At 40.7% G+C, this 23275-nt stretch overlaps 1 pseudogene; it reads right to left on the bottom strand.

Annotated features, from left to right (window-relative positions):
- LOC120883227 overlaps positions 1-17334 on the bottom strand; it is a 105841-nt pseudogene extending 88507 nt beyond the window's left edge.
- Between the last annotated feature and the right edge of the window lie 5941 nt (positions 17335-23275).

Below are 23275 nucleotides of genomic sequence, written 5' to 3'. Positions count from 1 at the left end.
TCTTTCTCTCTTTTTCTCTCTTTCACTTTCTTATTGTCGACTCCAGACCACCAAGTTCCAGTCCATTAAAGGACCACAACAGCAGTCTATGCCAATTATAGAATATGGTAATAAATTATAAATTAACATATAACTAACAAGGTACTAGTAACATTGAAATTCTTTAAAAGAAAATCTTGACTAATCCAAAATAAAAAGCAAAATAGAAACAACAAAACAAGTTCAACAATAGAAAGCAAAAGAAAGCTTATAGATCTAAACTAAGTATAGCAATAATTATACAATATATAAAGAGAAAATATTCCAAGTATTATGAAAAGTACTTTTTAGTAGGGAAGTAAAACAAAAATCTGTTTCTTAAGAGCAGATGTTATAAGTTAGAGTATAGATAAGTACGTAGCATGCAAAAATAAATCAGAAAAACTCTGATGTACCTAACTCATTAGATGAAGAAGACAGTGACAAGAACCTTACCATTGTAAATAAGGCATTTCACACTATAGTCTTAAATTGTGAGTCATATAAAATAATTATAAATTGATATATTCCCAATAACATAATTTTATAAAAGAAAATTAACAAAATTTAACAAAAAGAATTAGAATATGTTTTTCATAGAAAATCAAAAAGATTTCTGTCCAAGGCTCACATCAGCATGACTGCACATAGTGGATACTTCCAATATTATTGAAGCTTCCAATATTATTGGAGCTCAAGCTCATTACTTGAATTTCCAAGATTGTAGAGGAACATAGGAAACCAAGGGAATAATTGAGCTGTGTCTCTTAGAAACTTCCACAAAGATCTTCGTTGCTCAGAGCCTTCTTAAATTCAGTTCTTCTCCTGGTAACCTTGTAACTAGGGGCTAACAGAAGTCTCAGATGTGATACAGTTAGGGAAATCAAACAGTCTTGTTTAGGCTTCAGAGACAAAGCAGAGTATTCCTCTGACCTTGCATCTAACCTGACTGGACACTGCCTTCACTGGGAGTGACTGGGAGTGACTGCCTGCTGTGAGTCCAAGACTTGCAACACCATAGATAAGATGGAGGAGGAATCTTGAGATTATTGAGCCCCTGGAGGAAGCCTGGTCAACTAAACCCCAGGCTTAGCAACAGTCCAAGTTTTACCAGACAAAACAAACAGCATTAACATGAAATCAGGGTTGCAATTTGGTCACAGATTGATGATGATATCAATTTGCCTCTATTCTGGGATTATAAGCAGGTAACCCAAACAGTACCTGGCCCTGAGGCCAGAGACTGCAGCCAGAAGGAGTTACCCCATGCCTGAGGTCAGGGGTGGTAGCGAGAGGAGAAACCCCATGTCAGGTCAGGAGGGGCCGTGGTGAGGAGATACGCCTCCTCCAAGGTAAGGAGCAGTAGCTGCGCTTTGCTGGAGCAGCCATGAAAAGATACCCTACGTTCAAGGTAAGAGAAACCCAAGTAAGACAGTAGGTGTTAAGAGAGGGCATCAGAGGGCAGACACACTGAAACCATAATCAAAGAAAACTAGTCAATCTAATCACATGGACCACAGCCTTGTCTAACTCAGTGAAACTAAGCCATGCTGTGTGGGGTCACCCAAGATGGGCAAGTCATGGTGGAAAGGTCTGACAGAATGTGGTCCACTGGAGAAGGGAATGGAAAACCACTTCAGTATTCTTGCCCCATGAACAGTATGAAAAGGCAAAATGATAGGATACTGAAAGAGGAACTCCTCAGGTTTGTAGGTGCCCAATATGCTACTGGAGATCAGTGGAGAAATAACTCCAGAAAGAATAAAGAGATGGAGCCAAAGCAAAAGCAATACCCAGTTGTGGATGTGACTGGTGACAGAAGCAAGGTCTGATGCTGTAAAGAACAATATTGCATAGGAACTTGAAATGTTAGGTCAATGAATCAAGGCAAATTGGAAGTGGTCAAACAGGAGATGGCAAGAGTGAATGACTACATTCTAGGAATCAGCGAACTAAAATGGACTGAAATGGGTCAGTTTAACTCAATTGACCATTATATCTACTACTGTGGGCAGGATTCCCTTAGAATAAATGGAGTAGCCATCATGGTCAACAAAAGAGTCCAAAATGCAGATCTTGGATGCACTCTCAAAAACGACAGAATGATCTCGGGTCGTTTCCAAGGCAAACCATTCAATATCATGGTAATCCAAGTCTATGCCCCAACCAGTAATCCTGAAGAAGCCGAAGTTGAATGATTCTGTGAAGACCTACAAGACCTTTTAGAATTAGCACCCCCCAAAAGATGTCTTTTTCATTATAGGGGACTGGAATGCAAAAGAAGGTAGTCAAGAAACACCTGGAGTAACAGGCAAATTTGGCATTGGAATACAGAATGAAGCAGGCCAAAGGCAAATAGAGTTTTGCCAACATAACACATTGGTCATAGCAAACACCCTCTTCCAACAACACAAGAGAAGACTCTACACATGGACATCACCAGATCGTCAACATCAAAGTCAGATTGATTATATTCTTTGCAGCCAAAGATGGAGAAGCTCTATACAGTCAGCAAAAACAAGACTGGGACCTGACTGTGGCTCAGATCATGAACTCCTTATTGCCAAATTCAGACTTAAATTGAAGGAAGTAGGGAAAACCACTAGACCATTCAGGTATGACCAAAATCGAATCCCTTATGACTATACAGTGGAAGTGAGAAATAGATTTAAGAGCCTAGATCTGATAGACAGAGTGCCTGATGAACTATGGACGGAGGTTAGTGCATTGTAAAGGAGACAGAGATCAAGAAAATCCCCATCGAAAAGAAATGCAAAAAAGCATAATGGCTGTCTGAGGAGGCCTTACAAATAGCTGTGAAAAGAAGAGAAGTGAAAAGCAAAGCAGAAAAGGAAAGATATAAGCATCTGAATCCAGAGTTCCAAATAATAGCAAGGAGAGATAAGAAAGCCTTCCTCAGCGATCAGTGCAAAGAAATACAGGAAAACAACAGAATGGCAAAGACTAGAAATCTCTTCAAGAAAATTAGAGATACTAAGGGAACATTTCATGCAAAGATAGGCTCGATAAAGGACAGAAATGGTATGGACCTAAAAGAAGCAGAAGATATTAAGAAGAAGTGATAAGAATATACAGGAAAATTATACAAAAACGATCTTCACAACCAAGATAATCATGTTAGTGTGATCACTCACCTAGACCCAGACATCCTGGAATGTGAAGTCAAGAGGGCCTTAGAAAGAATGACTATGAACAAAGCTAGTGGAGGTGATGGAATTCCATTTGAACTATTTCAAATCCTGAAAGATGATGCTGTGAAAGTGCTGCATTCAATATGCCAGCAAATTTGACAACTCAGCATAGCCACAGGACTGGAAAAGCTCAATTTTTATTCAAACCCCAAGGAAAGGCAATGCCAAAGAATGCTCAAAATACTGCACAATTGCACTCATATAACACGTCAGTAAAGTAATGCTCAAAATTCTCCAAGACCAGCTTCAGCAGTACGTGAATCATGAACTTCCAGATGTTCAAGCTGGTTTTAGAAAAGGCAGAAGAACCAGAGATCAAATTGCCAACAATTGCTGGATCACTGAAAAAGCAAGAGAGTTCCAGAAAAACCTCTGTTTCTGTTTTATTGACTATCCCAAAGTTTTGACTGTGTGGATCACAATAAACTGTGGAAAATTCTTAGAGAGATGTGAATATCAGACCACCTGACCTGCCTCTTGAGAAACCTATATGCAGGTCAGAAAGCAACAGTTAGAACTGGACATGGAACAACAGACTGGTTCCAAATAGGAAAAGGAGTACGTCAAGGCTGTATATTGTCACCCTGCTTATTTAACTTATATACAGTGTACATCATGAGAAATGCTGGACTGGAAGAAGCACAAGCTGGAATAAGATTGCCAGGAGAAACATCAATAACCTCAGATATGCAGATGACACCACCCTTAGCAGAAATGAAGAGGACATAAAATATCTCTTGGTGAAATTGAAAGAGGAGAGCGAAAGAGTTGGCTTAAAGCTCAAAATTCAGAAAACGAAGATCATGGCATCTGATCCCATCATTTCATTTGAAATAGATGGGGAAACAGTGGAAATACTGTCAGAATTTATTTTTCTGGGCTCCAAAATCACTGCAGATGGTGATTGCAGCCATGAAATTAAAAGACACTTACTTCTTGCAAGAAAAGTAATGACCAATCTAGATAGCATATTGAAAAGCAGAGACAGTACTTTTCCAACAAATGTCCATCTAGTCAAGGCTATGGCTTTTCCAGTAGCCATGTATGGATGTGAGAGTTGGACTGTGAAGAAAGCTGAGCACCGAAGAATTGATGCTTTTGAACTGTGGTGTTGGAGAAGACTCTTGAGAGTCCCTTCTCCAAGGAGATTCAACTGGTCCATTCTAAAGAAGCTCAGTCCTGGGTGTTCTTTGAAAGAAATGATGCTGAAGCTGAAACTCCAGTATTTTGGCCAACTCATGTGAAGATTTGACTCATTGGAAAAGACTCTGATGCTGGCAGGGATTGGGGGCAGGAGTAGAAGGGGACGACAGAGGATGAGATGACTGGATGGCATCACTGACTCGATGGACGTGAGTTTGAGTGAACTTTGGATGTTGATGATGGACAGGGAGGCCTGGCGTGGTGCAGTTCATGGGGTCGCTAAGAGTTGAACATGCCTGAGGGACTGAACTGAAATGAACTGACTGAACCCAGACTGCAATCTTTGAAGTCTCACCCAATAGGTGAAAAAGCTGTCTGGTTCCCTTTCCCAACTGGTACTCCAGATGTGCTGTGACATGGGACATCCCAGGGCTGTTTAACACTGGATGTTTGTCAAAACCCAATTTGATGATGTTCTCTGCTCTTCCTATTTCTCTTTTTTTTTCAATGTTCAGTTCAGTTCAGTTGAATCACAGCACGCCAGGCCTCCCTGTCCACACTACCTCCAAGAGTTCACTCAGACTCACATCCATCGAGTCCATGATGCCATCCAGCCATCCCATCCTCAGTCGTCCCCTTCTCCTCCTGCCCCCAATCACTCGCAGAATCAAAGTCTTCTCCAATGAGTCAACTCTTCACATGAGGTGGCCAAAGTACTGGAGCTTCAGCTTCAGCATCATTCCTTCCAAAGAAATCCCAGGACTGATCTCCTTCAGAATGGACTTGTTGGATCTCCTTGCAGTCCAAGGGACTCTCAAGAGTCTTCTCCAACACCACAGTTCAAATGCATCAATTCTTCGGCGCTCAGCCTTCTTCACAGTCTAACTCTCATATCCATACATGACCAAAGGAAAAACCAAAGCCTTGACTAGTCGGACCTTAGTCGACAAAGTAATGTCTCTGCTCCTGAATATACTATCTAGGTTGGTCATAACTTTTCTTCCAAGGAGCAAGCGTCTTCCAATTTCTTGGCTGCAGTCACCATCTACAGTGATTTCGGAGCCCCCAAAAATAAAGCCTGACACTGTTTCTACTGTTTCCCTATCTATTTCCCATGAAGTGATGGGACCGGATGCCATGACCTTCGTTTTCTGAATATTGAGCTTTAAGCCAACTTTTTCGCTTTCTTCTTTCACTTTCATCAAGAGGCTTTTTAGCTCCTCTTCACTTTCTCCCATAAGATTGGTGTCATCTGCATTTCTGAGATTATTGATATTTCTCCCCACAAACTTGATTCCAGCTTGTGCTTCTTCCAGTCCAGCATTTCTCATGATGTACTCTGCATAGAAGTTAAATAAGCAGGGTGACAATATACAGCTTTGACATACTCCTTTTCCTATTTGGAACCAGTCTGTTGTTCCATGTCCAGTTCTAACTGTTGCTTCCTGACCTGCATACAGATTTCTCAAGAGGCAGGTCAGGTGGTCTGGTATTCCCAACTCTTTCAGAATTTTCCACAGTTTATTGTGATCCACACAGTCAAAGGCTTTGGCATAGGCAATAAAGCAGAAATAGATGTTTTTCTGGAAATCTCCTGCTTTTCCCATGATCCAGCATAGTTGACAATTTGATCTCTGGTTCTAAAACCAGCTTGAACATCAGGGAGGTCATAGTTCATGTATTGCTGAAGCCTGCCTTGGAGAATTATGAGCATTACTTTACTAGCATGTGAGATGAGTGCAGTTGTGTGGTAGTTTAAGCATTCTTTGGCATTGCCTTTCTTTGGAATTGGAATGAAATCTGACCTTTTCCAGTCCTGTGGCCAGTGCTGAGTTTTCCAAATTTGCTGGCATATTGAGTGCAGCACTTTCACAGCACCATCTTTCAGGATTTGAAATAGCTCAACCAGAATTCCATCACCTCCACTACCTTTGTTTGTAGTGATGCTTTCTAAGGCCCACTTGACTTCACATTTCAAGATGTCTGGCTCTAGATTAGTGATCATATCCTCATGATTATCTGGGTCGTGAAGATCTTTTTTGTACAGTTCTTCCATGTATTCTTGCCACCTCTTCTTAATATCTTCTACTTCTGTTAGGCCTATACCATTTCTGTCCTTTATCGAGCCCACCTTTGCATGAAATGTTTCCTTGGTATCTCTAATTTTCTTGAAGAGATCTCTAGTCTTTCCCATTCTTTTCTTTTCCTCTATTTCTTTGCATTGATCACTGAAGAAGGCTTTCTTATCTCTTCTTGCTATTCTTTGGAACTTTGCATTCAGATGCTTATATCTTTCCTTTTCTCCTTTGCTTTTCACTTCTCTTCTTTTCACAGCTATTTGTAAGGCCTCCCCAGACAGCCATTTTGCTTTTTTGCATTTCTTTTCCATGGATATGGTCTTGATCTCTGTCTCCTGTGCAATGTCATGAACCTCATTCCATGGTTCATCAGGCACTCTATCTATCAAATCTAGGCCCTTAAATCTATTTCTCACTTCCACTGTATAATCATAAGGGATTTGATTTAGGTCATACCTGAATGGTCTAGCAGTTTTCCCTACTTTCTTCAATTTAAGTCTGAATTTGGTAATAAGGAGTTCATGATCTGAGCCACAGTCAGCTCCTCGTCTCGTTTTTGTTGACTGTATAGAGCTTCTCCATCTTTGGCTGCAAAGAATATAATCAATCTGATGTCGGTGTTGACCATCTGGTGATGTCCATGTGTAGAGTCTTCTCTTATGTTGTTGGAAGAGGGTGTTTGCTATTACCAGTGCATTTTCTTGGCAAAACTCTATTAGTCTTTGCCCTGATTTATTCTGCATTCCAATGCCAAATTTGCCTGTTACTCCAAGTGTTTCTTGATTTCCTACTTTTGCATTCCAGTCCCCTATAATGAAAAGGATATATTTTTGGGGTGTTAGTTCTAAAAGGTCTTGTAGGTCTTCATAAAACTGTTCAACTTCAGTTTCTTCAGCGTTGGGGCATAGACTCCGATAACTGTGATATTGAATGGTTTGCCTTGGAGATGAACAGAGATCATTCTTTCGTTTTTGAGATTGCATCCAAGTACTGCATGTCAGACTCTTTTGTTGACCATGATGGCTACTCCATTTTTTCTGAGGAAGTCCTGCCCACAATAGTAGATATAATGGTCATTTGAGTTAAATTCACCCATTCCAGTCCATTTTAGTTCGTTGATTCCTAGAATGTCAACGTTCATCATTGCCATCTCTTGTATGACCACTTCCAATTTGCCTTGATTCATGGACCTGACATTCCAGGTCCTATGAAATATTGCTCTTTACAGCATTGGATCTTGCTTCTATGACCAGCCACATCCACAACTGGGTATTGTTTTTGCTTTGGCTCCATCCCTTCATTCTTTCTGGAGTTATTTCTCCACTGATCTCCAGTAGCATATTTGGCACCTAATGACCTGGGGAGTTCCTCTTTTGGTATACTATCATTTTGCCTTTTCATACTATTCATGGGGTTCTCAAGGCAAGAATACTAAAGTGGCTTGCCATTCCCTTCTCCAGTGGACCACATTTTGTCAGATCTCTCCACCATGACCCACCCATCTTGGGTTGCCCCGTGGGCATGGCTTGGTTTCACTGAGTTAGACAAGACTGTGGTCCTAGTGTGATTAGATTGACTAGTTTTCTGTGAGTACGGTTTCAATGCGTCTGCCCTCTGATGCCCTCTTGCAACACCTACCATGTTACTTGGGTTTCTCTTACCTTGGGCGTGGGGTATCTCTTCACGGCTGCTCCAGCAAAGCACAGCCGTTGCCCCTTACCTTCGAAGATGTTAGTATGTTGAAAATAAGCTAGATAATTATCTAATAAATATTTGTATTATTTATTTGTATATAACGAGTGGCCTATTTTTTTTAACATATCCTTTGAACCTGAGACAAAAATGAAAACTTTCAGCGAAACAGATACCTGATTTCTCCAGAAACCAAACATCTCAAGCAATAATTTTGGAGCTGTCAAATACAACATATTTTTGATGTCAAAATAATATTTCTATTATGTCCAGTGAAAGTTATATAAGTAGTTTACCATTTTTGTGGGATCTATACTTTAGCCAGGCTAATTCACACTAGCATTCAACAGACCCTATGAAGTTTCTTCACAATCTTCAGTCCATTTTATTCATACTTAGGCAAATGGCCTTTGGTACACTACTGTGAGTTTCACTAAGAGATCTTTTGTTCTATCATTTTTAATCAAAATCCTCTCCCTTACCTACACTCATTTTAATAAGCATTGATTCTAAAAGGCCTGAAGCTTCTTCTTTTATAACATCATCAGAATTCAAAGTCAGGCTAAATTAATACATTAAAGTCCTTTAACATTTTGAGTTATTGTTGGCATAGCTAGATTACTAATGTCTTATAGACATCTATTAAAATTATAGTATAATAATAATTTCACCAGTGTTCAGATGGCTGCATGTGTATGTACTAAGTTGCTTCAGGGGAGTTTGACTCTTTGTAGCACTATGGATTGTAGCCCGCCAGGTTTCTCTGTTCCTCTGAAGAGTCCATGGGCTTCTTCAGGCAAGAATATTGGAGTGGAGACTTCCCTGGTGGTCAAGTGGCTAAGACTGAGCTCTTATTGCAGGGGGTCCAGGTTCAATCCCTGGTCAGGGAACTGGATCCCACATGCCACTCTCACACCACAACTAGAGAAGCCTGCATGCCACAATGAAGACTCAGCACAGCCTAAATAAATTTAAAAAAAAAATTAAGAATATGAAGTGGGTTGCCATGCCCACCTCCAGGGAAGCTGGCCCAGGGATCAAATCTGTGTCTCTTACATTTTTGGCGTTGGCATATGGGTTGTAACACTAATGACACTGAAGTAGAAATTACTAGTAGAAATTACTCAGTGTAGAACTCTGAGACCTTGTTTTCAGTAAACATCTCCCTCCATTGTCCTGAATTCTTGAAATGTGTCTTAAGTCTGATAAATTATCAGCACTCTGATCCAGGGAGGGGTTATAATTAAATTCTGTTCCCTATGCTTGAGTGAAAAACAACTGGTAATCCTTAATCTTAAGTCCATACATCTGGTCCATGTTAAAATGGCCAGAGGGCATGAAAAAGGTTGGTGGCTTAATCCAAGGATCACAGAAATCATAAAGATGTTAAGTATCTTGACCTTTAAATTGATTGATTAGAAATAATGTGATTTAATGAAGGATATAAAAACTGCTGTAAGTCCCACCTTGGGGTGACTCCTTACCCCCTCTCAGTGCCTATGCTGAGAGCTTTGTACTTTCCTCTTCTTTAATAAATCCTATTTGCCTGCTACCATGAGTGTTTAGGTGTTCCTGGATTCCATTGTTTGGCTTTGTGGACAAGAACTCAGATTCCTCTCTCATCTTTTGGGGGCTTGTCCGGGATTCCTCAATGCCTACTCAAGGTGCACAGACACTCACTCTCAATTCACCTCTTGCTACTTAAACTAACTGCATAGTCTCTTGAGCCACTCTTTGTCTCACAAGTTTGCACGAGTTCCAAAGGCAGACAGAGTTAGTAAACAGTGGACTCAGGTCTCAGTATTGGCCAGCTGATTGACCTGGAGGTGCTGAGAGAACCCTCTGCAAGCCTGCTGACTCAGCGAGAACCATAGGACATCTACAGTTTCTCTTTCCTAACATCTAGAGGTTGTGAGATTTTTCAATTAAGGTAGGGTCATCTTGGAACATGTATAAATACTACTAACCTTGTGTACTGCATAGCTTGCTTTAGGGAAACTCCCGTTTAGGTGTACCCAATGTTTAGGAGCATAGGAAGTTCACCAACCTAGGGTCTCACTCCTTCTATCTTTAAGTGGAAGGGAAGATAGAGACAGGAAGAGGAGAAAGGCCAGGGCACCCAAATAAAAGTGGTCAAGCTTGGGTGCACTTCAAAGTTGAGGGAAGCATCTTTTATGGGTGCTTCTTTGCTCCCATTCCATAAGGAGGGGACACCCTCTATCTGACGAATCAGAGAAAAGACAAAAAGCACTGGAAACTGGTCTTCTCTCTTTCAGATGGGAGCAACCTCTTCGAGTCCCATACCCTACTCAAAGTGGATGCATTTGGCATGTATACTGAAGAACTGGAAGCCATTTGACCCTCAGATCCTGTTAAAGAAACATACAATCTTTTTCTGCACTGAGTCATGGCCTCAATATAATCTATCTGATGGTGAAGAATGCCCTACACACACACCCCTGGACCACCCCAAGGTGCACTTAATTATAATACCATCCTCCAACTAGACCTCTTTTGTATATGAGAAGGAAAAGATCAGAAGTCCCATATATACAGGTTTTCTTTGCCTTGAGAGAAAACACCTTCTTACACAGAAGTTGTGGGCTTGTTCCCTCTATGCTGCCTATAACTTCCCCCAAAGTTATGACGAACCTAGACAGCATATTAAAAATCAGAAACATTACTTTGCCGACAAAGGTCTGTCTTGTCAAGGCTATGGTTTTTCCAGTAGTCATGTATGGATGTGAGAGTTGGACTATAAAGAAAGCTGAGCAATGTAGAATTGATACTTTTGAACTGTGGTGTTGGAGAAGACTCTTGAGAATCCCTTGGACCACAAGACAATCCAACCAGTCCATCCTAAAGGAGATCAGTCCTGAGTGTTCATTGAAAGGACTGATGTTGAAGCTGAAACTCCAATACTTTGGCCACCTGATGCAAAGAGCTGACTAATTGGAAAAGACCCTGATTCTGGGAAAGATTGAAGGCAGGAGGAGAAGGGGATGACAGAGAATGGGGAGATCAATGATATGCTACTAGCATGCAGGAGAGCTCTGACAGTGAATCAACCTGGTTACCTACAGGACTCCAGGCAGTGTCCATAGCTGATCCTAATTTGGCACTCAACAAAGAGCGATGACTGGAAGAGAGTTCACTTTATCACTTACAATAAGGAAGGTTTAAAAAAATTGTGAACTAAACCCTTAAACTACTCCAAACTAATTGGAGTGACTCAGGAAAAGAAGGAAAATCCCACAGCTTTTTTTGGAAAGGTTCAGGGAGGCATTGAGAAAGCACACTTATTTGGGCCCAGATTCCCCAGAAGGCCAACTTATTCTTAAAGACAAATTTACTACTCAATCAGCTCCAGGTATTTGAAGGAAACTCCAGAAATTGGTCTTCTGCCCCAATATGGATTTACAGTGCCTTCTAAGAACTACCACATCAGTATTCTTCAAGAGAGATCAGGAGGGATGTAAGGAAAAAGAGGAGAGATAAGAGAAATGCCAAAGGTTTTATTATGGCCCTACCTTAGTGCTCCAAAGTCAGAAGGACAATAGCAAAAGCCTGGAGCCTGTTTCCGTTGTGGCAAGGATGAACACTTAAAAGGACAATGTCCCCAAGGCAAACATAAGCCATCACATAGGCCTTGCCCCACTTGCAAAGGAGATCACTGGAATAGTAACTGTCCCCAGGGATGTAGGTTTGAGGGGTCAGAAACTCAGACCCAGGATCAAGGCTGACAGGGCTCAGGGCTTCCTACGTTGGCTCCTGTCCTCATCACCCCACAGGAGTCTCGGGTGACTAATTGTAGGAGGCCATCCTGTTAACTTCCTACTCGATACAGGAGCCACTTTCTCAGCCCTCCTCTCTAATCTAGGTCTTCCTTCTACTAAGTCAGCTACTGTACCTGGCATTTCTGGAAAACTGATTACAAAATTATTTACACAACAGTTGAGTTATAACGGGATTCCATTCTTTTTTTTTTTTTTTTCCCTCATGTCTTTCTGGTAATACCAGAAAGCCCAACCCTGATCCTAGGAAGAGATATTCTATCTAAAATGCAAGCATAAATTCATATGGAAATGGAATCTACAGAAAATGTATGCTTACCCCTGACAGAAGTAGAAATTAACCCGAAGTCTGGGCAACCAGAGGAAAGATAGGAAGAGCCATCTCAGCTCAACCAGTGCAGATAACTCAAAAATCCTAATAACTTTCCTCACCAGAAACAATACCCTCTAGAGCCAGAGGCAAATGAAGGACTCATTCCCTTAATTGAAAACCTCAAAGGGCAGGGGCTCTTAATAGAATGTAACAGCCATTGTAATACATATATCCTGGGAATCCAAAAGCCTAATGGGGAATGGCACCTAGTTCAGAATCTCTGCCTCATTAATGAGGCTGCAATTCCATTACATCTTGTCATGCCTAACCTCTATATTCTACTGTCCCAAATCCCATAAACAGCCACTTATTTTACCATTTTAGATTTGAAAGATGCCTTTTTTATGCAAACCCTTAGTTCAGAGTTCACAGTTTTTACTTGCTTTTGAGGATCCATTTGATTCCTACTCAATTAACTTGGACAGAGTTTCTCCAAGGATTCAGAAATAGCACTCAGTTGTTCGGGCAGGCTTTAGCCAAAGGCCTAGCTGCATTTTGGACAACTGAATCTATAATAGTCTTTCAATATATAGATGACATTCTCCTTTATGCTGACACAGAGAAAATATGTTACCAAGCCACCTGTGATAATCTTAATTATCTAGCTCGATGTGGCTCAGTTAATTCAGTTGCTAAGTCATGTCCAACTCTTTGTGACTGCATAAACTGCAGCAAGCCAGGCTTCCCTGTCCATCACCAACTCTTGGAGCTTGCTCAAACTCATGTCCATCAAGTCAGTTATGCCACCCATACATCTTATCCTCTGTCATCACCTTCTCCTCCTGTCTTCAATCTTTCCTAGCATCAGGGTCTTTTCCAATGAGTCAGTTTGTGTATCAGGTAGCCAAAGTATTGGGGTTTCGCCTTTAGCATCAGTCCTTCCAATGAATATTCAGGGCAGATTTTCCTTAGGATTGACTGGTTTGATGTTCTTGAAATCCAAGGGAATCTCAAGAGTCTTCTTCAACACCATAGTTCCAAACCATCAACTCTTTGATGCTCAGCTTTTTTTATAGTCCAGTTCTCACATGCAAACATGACTACTGGAAAATCCATAGCTTTGGCTAGATGGATATTGTTGCAAAGTAATGTCTCTTGCTTTTTAAGATGCTGTCTAGTCTTGTTATAGCTTTTCTTCCAAGGAGCTAGCAACTTTTAATTTCATAGCTTCAGTCACAATCCACAGTGAATTTGGAGCCCAAGAATATGAAGTGCCTCACTGTTTCCAATGTTGCCCCATCTATTTGCCATGAAGTGATGGGACCTGATGCCATGATCTTAATTTTCTGAATGTTAAGTTTTAAGCCAACATTTTCACTCTCCTCTTTCACTTTCATCAAGAGACTCTTTATTTTTTCTTCACATTCTGCCGTGAAGGTGGTGTCATCTGTGTATCTGAGGTGATTGATATTTCTCCTGGCAATCTTGATTCCAGCTTGTGCTTCATCCAACCTGGCATTTCACCTGATGTACTCTGCATATAAGTTAAATCATCAGTCTGACAATATACAGCCTTGAGGTACTCCTTTCCCAATGTGCAATCAGTCTGTTGTTCCATGCTAGATTCGAACTGTTGCTTCTTGAGCTGCCTATAGATTTCTTAGGAGGCAAGTAAGGTGGTCTGGTATTAGCATCTTTTTAAGAATTTTCCACACTTTGCTGTGATCCACACAGTCGAAGGCTTTAGCGTAGTCAATAAAGCAGACAGATTTTTTTTTTTTTTGGAACTCTCTTGTTTTTTTCAATGATCCAACAGATGTTAGCAATTTGATCTCTGGTTCCTCTGCCTTTTCTAAATCCAGCTTGAACACCTGGAAGTTCATGGTGCACATACTGTTGAAGCCTGGCTTGGAGAATTTTGAGCATTACTTTGCTAGCATGTGAGATGAGTGTAATTGTGTGATAATTTGAGCATTGTTTGACACTGCTTTTATGGGGAGGGGGGTCTGGAATGAAAACTAACCCTTTCCAGTCCTGTGTATACTGTTGAGTTTTCCAAATTTGCTGGCATATTGAAAGCAGAACTTTAACAGCATAATCTTATAAGATTTGAAATAGCTCAACTGGAATTCCTTCACCTCCACTAGCTTTATTTGTAGTGATGCTTCCTAAGGCCCACTTAACTTCCCATTACAGGATGTCTGGTTCTAGGTGGGTGATCACACCATCATTTTTATCTGGGTCATGAAGATCTTTTTTTGTATAGTTCTTCTGTGTATTTTACTACCTCTTCTTAGTATTTTCTGCTTCTGTTAGGTCCATACCATTTTTTTCCTTTATTGTGCACATCTTTGCATGAAAATTTCGCTTGGTATCTTTATTATTCTTGAAGATATTTCTAGGTTTTCCAACACTATTGTTTTCCTCTATCTCTTTGCATTGATCACTGAGGAAGGTTTCTTATCTTTCAACTTCAGCTTCTTCAGCATTACTGGCTGTGGCATAGACTTGGACTACTGCAATATTGAATGGTTTGCCATGGAAATGAACAGAAATCATTTTGTCATTTCTGAGAGTGCCACCACGTACTGCATTTCTGACTCTTTTGTTGACTATGAGGGCTACTCCGTTTCTTCTAAGGGATTCTTGCCCACAATAGTAGATATAAATGGTCATCTGAATTAAATTTACCTATTTCAGACCATTTAGTTCACTGATTCCTAAAATGTCAATGTTTACTCTTGCCATCTCCTGTTTTTGTCACTTCCCATTTACCTTGCTTCATGGACCTATCATTCCAGCATCTTATGCTATATTGTCCTCTATAGCCCCAGACTTTACTTCCATCACCTGTTATATTCACAACTGGGCATTGTTTTTGCTTTGACTCTGTCTCTTCATTCTTTCTGGAGTTATTTCTCCACTCCTCTCCAGTAACATATTGGGTACCTATATACCTGGGAGTTCATCTTTCAGTGTCCTATCTTTTGCCTTTTTGTACTGTCCATGGGGTTCTCAAGGCAAGAATAGTGAAGTGGCTTGCCATTACCTTCTCCAGTGAGCCACATTTTTTGAGAACTCTCTGCCATAACCTGTCCATCTTGGGTAGCCCTACATGAAATGGCTACAAGATATCAAAATCAAAAGCTCAAATATGCCAACATGAAGTCAAATATTTAGGAGTCAACCTCTCCCATGAAGTTTGAGCTCTGGGCAAAGAAAGAATGGAACCCATTTTACAACATCCTCTCCCTAATACTCTCAGACAGCTCCGAGGTTTCTTTGGCATAGCTGGCTACTGTATTCCTGGATATGGAGAGCTGGCTTGACCTTTATATAAGTTATTTAAAAAGACTCAACAATCAGGACAAAATGTATTACAATGGGATCCTGGAGAAATACATGTGTTTAAGACTTTAAAACAGGCTCTTTTTCAGGGTCCTGTACTCAGCCTGCCTACAGGAGACCAATTTAAACTTTTTGTAACAAAGAGATCAGGAATAATCCTGGGAGTTCTAACTCAGATGAAAACAAGCTCACAACAACCTGTTTCTTATTTAAATAAAGAGCTCAATTCTATAGCCCAAGGATGACCACATTGTCTATTAATAGTGGCCTCAGAAGCTCTTTTAATTTCTGAAGCTACTAAGTCAATTATAGGCCGAGATCTGATAGTCTATACTTCACATGATATCTCTGGAATTTTAAATTCTAAAGGATAGCTATGACTTTCTGACAATCAGCTTCTCAGATAAAAATCCCTGCTCTTAGAAGGACCCATAACGCAGCTGAAATCTCGCCCAGCCTTTAATCCTACAACATTCCTTCCTGAATCATTACAGAAGAAGCCAGAACATGATTACCATGAAGTCCTATCTTTAAATTACTCATCCAGAGAGGACTTAAAATATAAGCCTTTAGAAAATCCTGATGAAACTATGTTACAGATGGCTTCTCCTTCATGGGAAAATGGGTATGCAGTGGTCACATTATCTAAAATTTTAGAACGTAATCTCCTACCCACTGGAACTAGTGCTCAAATAACTGAATTGATTGCTTTAACCAGAGCCTTAGAGGTTAGTCCTGACAAGAGAGTGAATATCTATACTGATTAAATATGCTTAATTAGTACTTCATGCTCATTCTGCTATCTGGAAGGAAAGTAACTTTAAGACCTCAGATGGAAGTTCCATTAAATATTGCCAAGAAATTATGCACTTCTTAGATACAATTAAACTACCCAAAGAAGTGGTAGTGATACACTGCCAGGGATATCAAAGGGATGATTCTGACATAACAGAGGGAAGTAGGAGAGCTGACCACCAATCAAAAGAGGCAGCCACTCAGTCTTTTAATACTCAGACTCCCCTCTTGTGGGATAAATTCCTGACTGACATAAAACTCCAGTGTTCTCCCAAGGAATGTCAACACTATCTTTCTCATGGAGATACTCTAGTCCACTCTGGATGGCTTCAAGCAGAAGATGAAAAAATTGTACTGCCCACAGCACCCAATGGAAAATTCTTAAAACTCTGCATCACACTTTCCATTTGGAAATTGAAATGGAAATTGACTTGCTAAGTCTTTTCAAGGGAAAAGGATTAGTAAAAACTGTAAGCCAGATTGTCAAAAGATGTTAAGTCTATCAAAAGAATAATCCCATAACAACCTGTCAGCTCTCCCAGGCTTACAGTGTACTGGAAGATATCCTGGAGAGGACTGGCAGATAGACTTCATTCATATGCCAAAAGCCAATGTACATCAATACCTACTGTTTTAGGTAGATACATTTACTGGGTGGATAGAGGCTTTCCCTTGTAAAACAGAACAAGAAAAACAAGTCATTAAAACTTTAATGCATGAGATCATTCTTCACTTTTTCCTGCCACTCATGATTCAAAGTGCCAATGGCCCTTCTTTTTCAAGCTTACAATAACACAGGGCTTCTCCCAGGCCCTAGGAGTTTAGTTTCATTTACATTTTGCCTGGAGGCCTCAGTCCTCTGGGAAGGTAGAAAAAGCTAATGATATAATTGAGACATTTATGAAAACACTTACAACCTACTCACCTTTCCTGGACTTCATTACTTCCTTTAGCTCTAGTGAGAATAAGAAATACTCCACAGTCACTGGAACTTAAGCCTTTTGAAATGTTATATGGGAGGACATTTCTCAAAAATTATTTATTTCTACCCCAAGAAACTGCTGAACTAACAAAATATGTCACTAGCTTAATTTCTTTTCGAAAACAGCTACAATCCCTAGAAGATGGGATCTCACAACCAAAAGAAAGTACAAAGTCCTTATAATCCTGGGGACCTGGTATTAGTAAAGACTATTCCTGGCAATGGTCCCAGCTTAGTTTCCACATGGGAGGGACTGTTTTCTATCATTCTCTCTTCACCCACTGCTATTAAGCTTATAGGTATCGATGCCTGGATTCATCACACAAGGATAAAGCCTTTGAAGTCTCCTGGAGAAAATCACAAGGACCATCCAACACCCCCAGAGGAAAAATCACAGGAAAATTCTCATTGTTTGGAACACCAATATACCCCCTTAGAAGGATTAAAAGGACTGTTCAAGAAGTGCCCAGGTAAGTAATTCTTCTAACTCAACATGCTCAGAAATACATTACTCTATTTTGTTCTTCTTAATGTAATAATGGCCTGCCGAGTCCCTTTAGATTGGACACAAGATAATGTTTTCACTTCATGAGCACTGCTGCTGCTAAGTCACTTCAGTCGTGTCTGATTCTGTGCGACCCCATAGACGGCAGACCAACAGGCTTCCCCATCCCTAAGATGCACATTCTTATGCAATGTTCCAAAATCGATCAGACTATTGGGTCTGTGGAGTCTTATCATTATGGACTGCCTTGGTTAGTGTCACCCTTCAGTTCAGTTCAGTTCAGTCACTCAGTTGTGTCTGATTCTTTGCAACCCCATGAATCACAGCACACCAGGCCTCCCTGTCCATCACCAACTCCCAGAGTTCACTTAAACTCATGTGCATTGAGTCGGTAACCCCATCCAGCCATCTTATCCTCTGTCGTCCTCTTTTCCTCCTGCCTCCAATCCCTCCCAGCATCAGAGTCTTTTCCAATGAGTCAACTCTTCGCATGAGGTGGCCAAAGTATTGGAGTTTCAGCTTGAGCATCATTCCTTCCAAAGAACACCCAGGACTGATCTCCTTTAGAATGGACTGGTTGGATCTCCTTGCAGTCCAAGGGACTCTCAAGAGTCTTCTCCAACACCACAGTTCAAAAGCATCAATTCTTTGGTGCTCAGCTTTCTTCACAGTCCAACTCTCACATCCATACATGTCCACTGGAAAAACCAAAGCCTTGACTAGACGGACCTTTGTTAGCAAAATAATGTCTCTGCTTTTCAATATGCTATCTAGGTTCGTCATAACTTTCCTTCCAAGGAGTAAGCATCTTTTAATTTCATGGCGGCAGTCACCATCTGCAGTGATTTTGGAGCCCACCAAAATAAAGTCCTACACCGTTTCCACCATTTCCCCATCTACTTCCCATGAAGTGATGTCACTCTTGCTGCTGCTAAGTCGCTTCAGTTGTGTCCGACTCTGTGCGACCCCATAGATGGCAGCCCACCAGGTTCCCCCATCCCTGGGACTCTCCAGGCAAGAACACTGGAGTGGGTTTCCATTTCCTTCTCCAATGTATGAAAGTGAAAAGTGAAAGTGAAGTTGCTCAGTAGCAACCCCATGGACTGCAACCTACCAGGCTCCTCTGTCCATGGGATTTTCCAGGCAAGAGTACTGGGCTGGGTTGCCTATGGACTCAATTTTCAAAAGACATGGAGAGTCATGTCCAAGCAATGGCTGATTCCACTTCTTTTGGGACCACCCTATTGGACTGGATATCAACCTCCACCTGGCAGAAACCTCTGGTCCTGATAGGAAGCCTTGTTTTACTCTTATTGCTTTTTTGGTCCTTGTATTATAAATTGCCTCTCTTGCTTTGTAATATCTCACATAGAAACTATCAAACTTCAAATGGTTATGGAAATGGAGCCTAAGATGATATACCGAGGTCCACTAGATCATCCCACTGGTGGAGACCTAACTGCCATCCCTTAACGACACCCCTACATAGCTTGAGAAGCCAAATCGGTCATCTTTCCTTTTTACCTATAATGGCAGATAAAGTCTCCATCTCTAGAGGGAGAGGACTGAAGTAGAAATTACTATGCAATTAGTATAGAACTCTGAGACTTCAGTCTTGTTTTCAGTAAGCATCCCACTATCAGGGTCCAGCCCGAGCAGGATCCAGAGATATCTGGAGCATAAATGGCGTTGGTGAGAGAGATATACAGATATAGAGAGAGATAAAGAAAGAATGTTACAGTTAAGAAAATAGAGGAGAAAAAGAGGTTGATATTTCTTGGTTTACACAGAAAGCAAATAATGCCCCTGCATGGTACTTGCTGTGTTTACGGAGGCCACAGGTGCCCTCTCGATGGGGCAAAGGCACAGAACACCTTCTCCAGAGGGTCTTAGAAGCCTGGGCAGGGAACTGAACTCAGAAGGCCCCTGGGCTCCAGGGAGGCAACCTGAAAAGGAAAGAAATAAAAAATGACATGGGGAGACCAAGCTTTGGTGAGCAAGGCCCATCACTTTATTTTCAGAGGGAGCTTTTATACCCTGAGTTGTACATTGAACAAAGTGAAAATGCAGAGTCAGCTCAACATTCCATCAGTATTAACTTTTACCACCAGGTTTTTTCCTGCATACTGTTTTATAAACAAGGGTCTTATTTTTTGTACATTATCTTCTGGCCCGGAGGCCTGTTGACATTTTACAATCCCTTTTTGATAAAGGTTGGTCAGTTAAAACACTTACTTTTCCTTGAAATGTTTTTTATTAAATTCCTTACCTGCATCACCTTTAAAGTAGAGTCACATTTTTATGGAACAAAGAGTTAGTGGGTTATAGCAAAGAAAGAACTATTAACTCAAAGTCTAATGTTGCTAATGTTAAGGCTACTACTTGTTTGTTCTATGTCTTAACTATATGCACTCCCAGAAACACAATGGATAAGGGATGTGGGAATTTGGCAGCAAGCATTGGCTCAACAATGTTGCAAGAGTCTGGATAAACCTGCCAAGTAAGCTAGAATGGTAACAGGGGGTTTGAATTGAAACACTCCTTTCATGCCCAGGAGATTTATCAACTAGAGCCCTAAGTTAATTTTTCCCTGAAAAAGGTGGTCGGGGATAGCCCCCTGTTAATGTCAGAAAAGTTGGTGAAAGGCATAAAATAGTAAGACAGACAGATTCTGGTTTTGGGGTAGATGCTCGAGTAGGTCCAGGGGGTCCCTCGAGTCCTGATCTGCCTTGCTCATCAGGTATCTCCACATGACCTTGTCATGGGTAGGATCAGCCCAGGGAGTCCCTCGAGTCCTGAAGCCTTGCTTGTCAGGTCTCCTTCGCATGACTTTGTCATGGGTGGGATCTTCCATGCTGGCTCCCGGCATCCCACTCCATTTTCCTGAATTCCTGGAATGTGGCTTTAGCCTAATAAACTATCAGCACTCAGATCCAGGGGAGGGCAGTAATTATATTCTGTTCCATATGCTTGAACAACTGATGATCATTAATCTTAAGTCCGCTCATCTGGACCATGTAAAAATGGCCAGAGAGCATGAAAAAGCGTGGTGACTTTATCCAAGAATCAAGAGAAGCCATAAAGATGTTAAACGCCTTGACCTTTAAAATGATTTGGTAGAAATAATGTGATTTAAGTAAGGATACAAAAAGTACTGCAAGGCCCACTTTGGTGTGACTTCTTACTCCCTCTCAGTGTCTGTGCTGAGAGCTTTATACTTTTCTCCTCTTTAATAAATCCTATTTTCTTGCTACCTTGAGTGTTTGTGAATTCCATTCTGCAGCTCTGCAGACAAGAACTCTGATTACCATCTCGCCACCATTAGCAACACAATGAAACAAAAATGAGTAGATAAACGAGCAATAGTACATGCTTTCTCACCATTCATTCCCAATGGCTAAAGCTATATCATGAGATTGGCAAAAAGGTCCTAATATTACTCTCCCTAGTGTGCCTCCTTATTTCCAACAGAGTCTCATAAGAAGCTGGGAATCTCTTTTAACGGAGCATCAAGTATCACTTGGGCTAAAGGCATAGAATTATAGGAAACTTTACTAGCATAATAAGAAAAAATACAAAGGTGACGGCATGCTCAATATTTTACTATTCTTACAAGAATCTACAAGTATCAAAGGAAAACCAGACAATTAAATTGTTAAGGCATGTTTGAACTCCATCTCTATTTCACTTAATTGTAATTTTGTCACATGTCCATATTTTGGAAAAGGTGCATCTAATTGTGGACCCTGAGAAAAATTAAATAAGCCCTTCCAGTTGACAGTATCTTAATCAAGAAAGGGAGCCTCCCAGGTGGCTCTGTGGTAAAGAATCTGCCTACCAATTCAAGTAACGAAGGATACATGGGCTCAATCCCTGGGTGGGAAGAACACCTGGAGTAAGAAATAGCAAAATACATCAGTATTCTTGCCTGGAAAATTCTATGGACAGAGGAGCATGGTGGGTTGCTGTTCATTGGGTCACAAAGAATCAGCTGCAACTGAGCAAGCATGCTCAAAAATCAAAAGAAGCAATGTCGTGGAGAAGAAATCAATTCTGATTCCATGTTAGAAACTGTTTTTTTGACTTTCTTTTTGTTGCTTTTGTTATAATGTATGCTAAGTCACTTCAGTCATGTCTGATGCTTTGAAACCACATGGACTGTAGCCTACTAGGCTCCTCTGTCTATGGGATTCTCCAGACAAGAATACTGGAGTGAGTTTCCAGGCCCTTCCCAACCCAGGAATCTAAGCCACCTCTTTTATGACTCCTGCGTTGGCAGGTGGGTTCATTACCACTAGCACCACTTGGGAAGCTAGATTTGCTATTATAATCAAATAAAATAGCCTGCCTCAAAGGACCCTGTCCTTCTGCTTGATTGTAAAATAAAGTGACTCTGTTCAGCTCATAGAGAAATAATTTAACCCTCACCACCTGTGAATAGGTGCAACAAAAAGAAGATATTACACACCACTTCCAAAGACAGGTCATTCCTGGAGATGTTTAGCAAGACTGAGACCTTTTCACTTTACTTCCCCAATTGCTCTCCCTCTATTTCACGTTACTTTCTCACTGCTTCTCCCTCTCTAATCTAGCTTTCAACTTTAGTTCCTATTGCTTCTTTCTCACTCTAAAAAAGAAAATGGCATCCAGACTCTGACAAGATGGTTACTCTGAGACACTAGTCTGTCATCTTCTCAACCAGCCACATTTCCAAATAAAGTTTTATTCCTTGTCTCAACACCTCATCTCTCAAGTTCATTGGCCTGTACTAAAGTAAGCAAAGCAAGCTTGAATTTGGTAACAGTAGTTTCCTTTTCATTAATTTATAAAACTTATTTCAAAATAGGCTCAGTAAAAGTATTTCAACAGGAGGTTGCCTAGGGAGATACACAAAATAATTTAACTATTGACTGAATAGTCCCATATTTTAGAAGTCTCTTGATTCCATGCACTTGTACACTATACTATATTTTTATTATGATACAGGTCATATTTCAATCAAAATAGGTATATGCTCCTTTAAGGTAACATCTCTCTTCTTTTTAGACTGACCCATCAGCCATAACAAGGTGGTTCTGGAAGCCTGGAGCTATTTTTCTTTTACTTTCCATTCACCAAAGCAGACAGAAGCAGCTAACATACTGCATTACTTGCTTACCTTATATATGTCTGTTTTTTTCTAATACATTTAGCCATCTCCTCAACCATGAATTTGCCACCTACAAGTACCACAAATATGTTCCCATCAGTAATCACAGTTCTTGAGCAGCCTCAAATAAAAGATTCTCAACCACTTCTTTCCTCTTTCTCTCATCCATCTCCTGAATTTTTCATTTTCCTAAACTGAGACTCTTCCACATAAAACATTAACTTCCCATTCCTCCTATTCACCTTC

Source organism: Oryx dammah, unplaced genomic scaffold, assembly GCF_014754425.2.
Source record: "Oryx dammah isolate SB20612 unplaced genomic scaffold, SCBI_Odam_1.1 HiC_scaffold_24, whole genome shotgun sequence".
NCBI lineage: Eukaryota > Metazoa > Chordata > Mammalia > Artiodactyla > Bovidae > Oryx > Oryx dammah.
The sequence above is the reverse complement of the archived record's forward strand: the minus strand, read 5'-3'. Positions and strand labels throughout refer to the sequence as shown.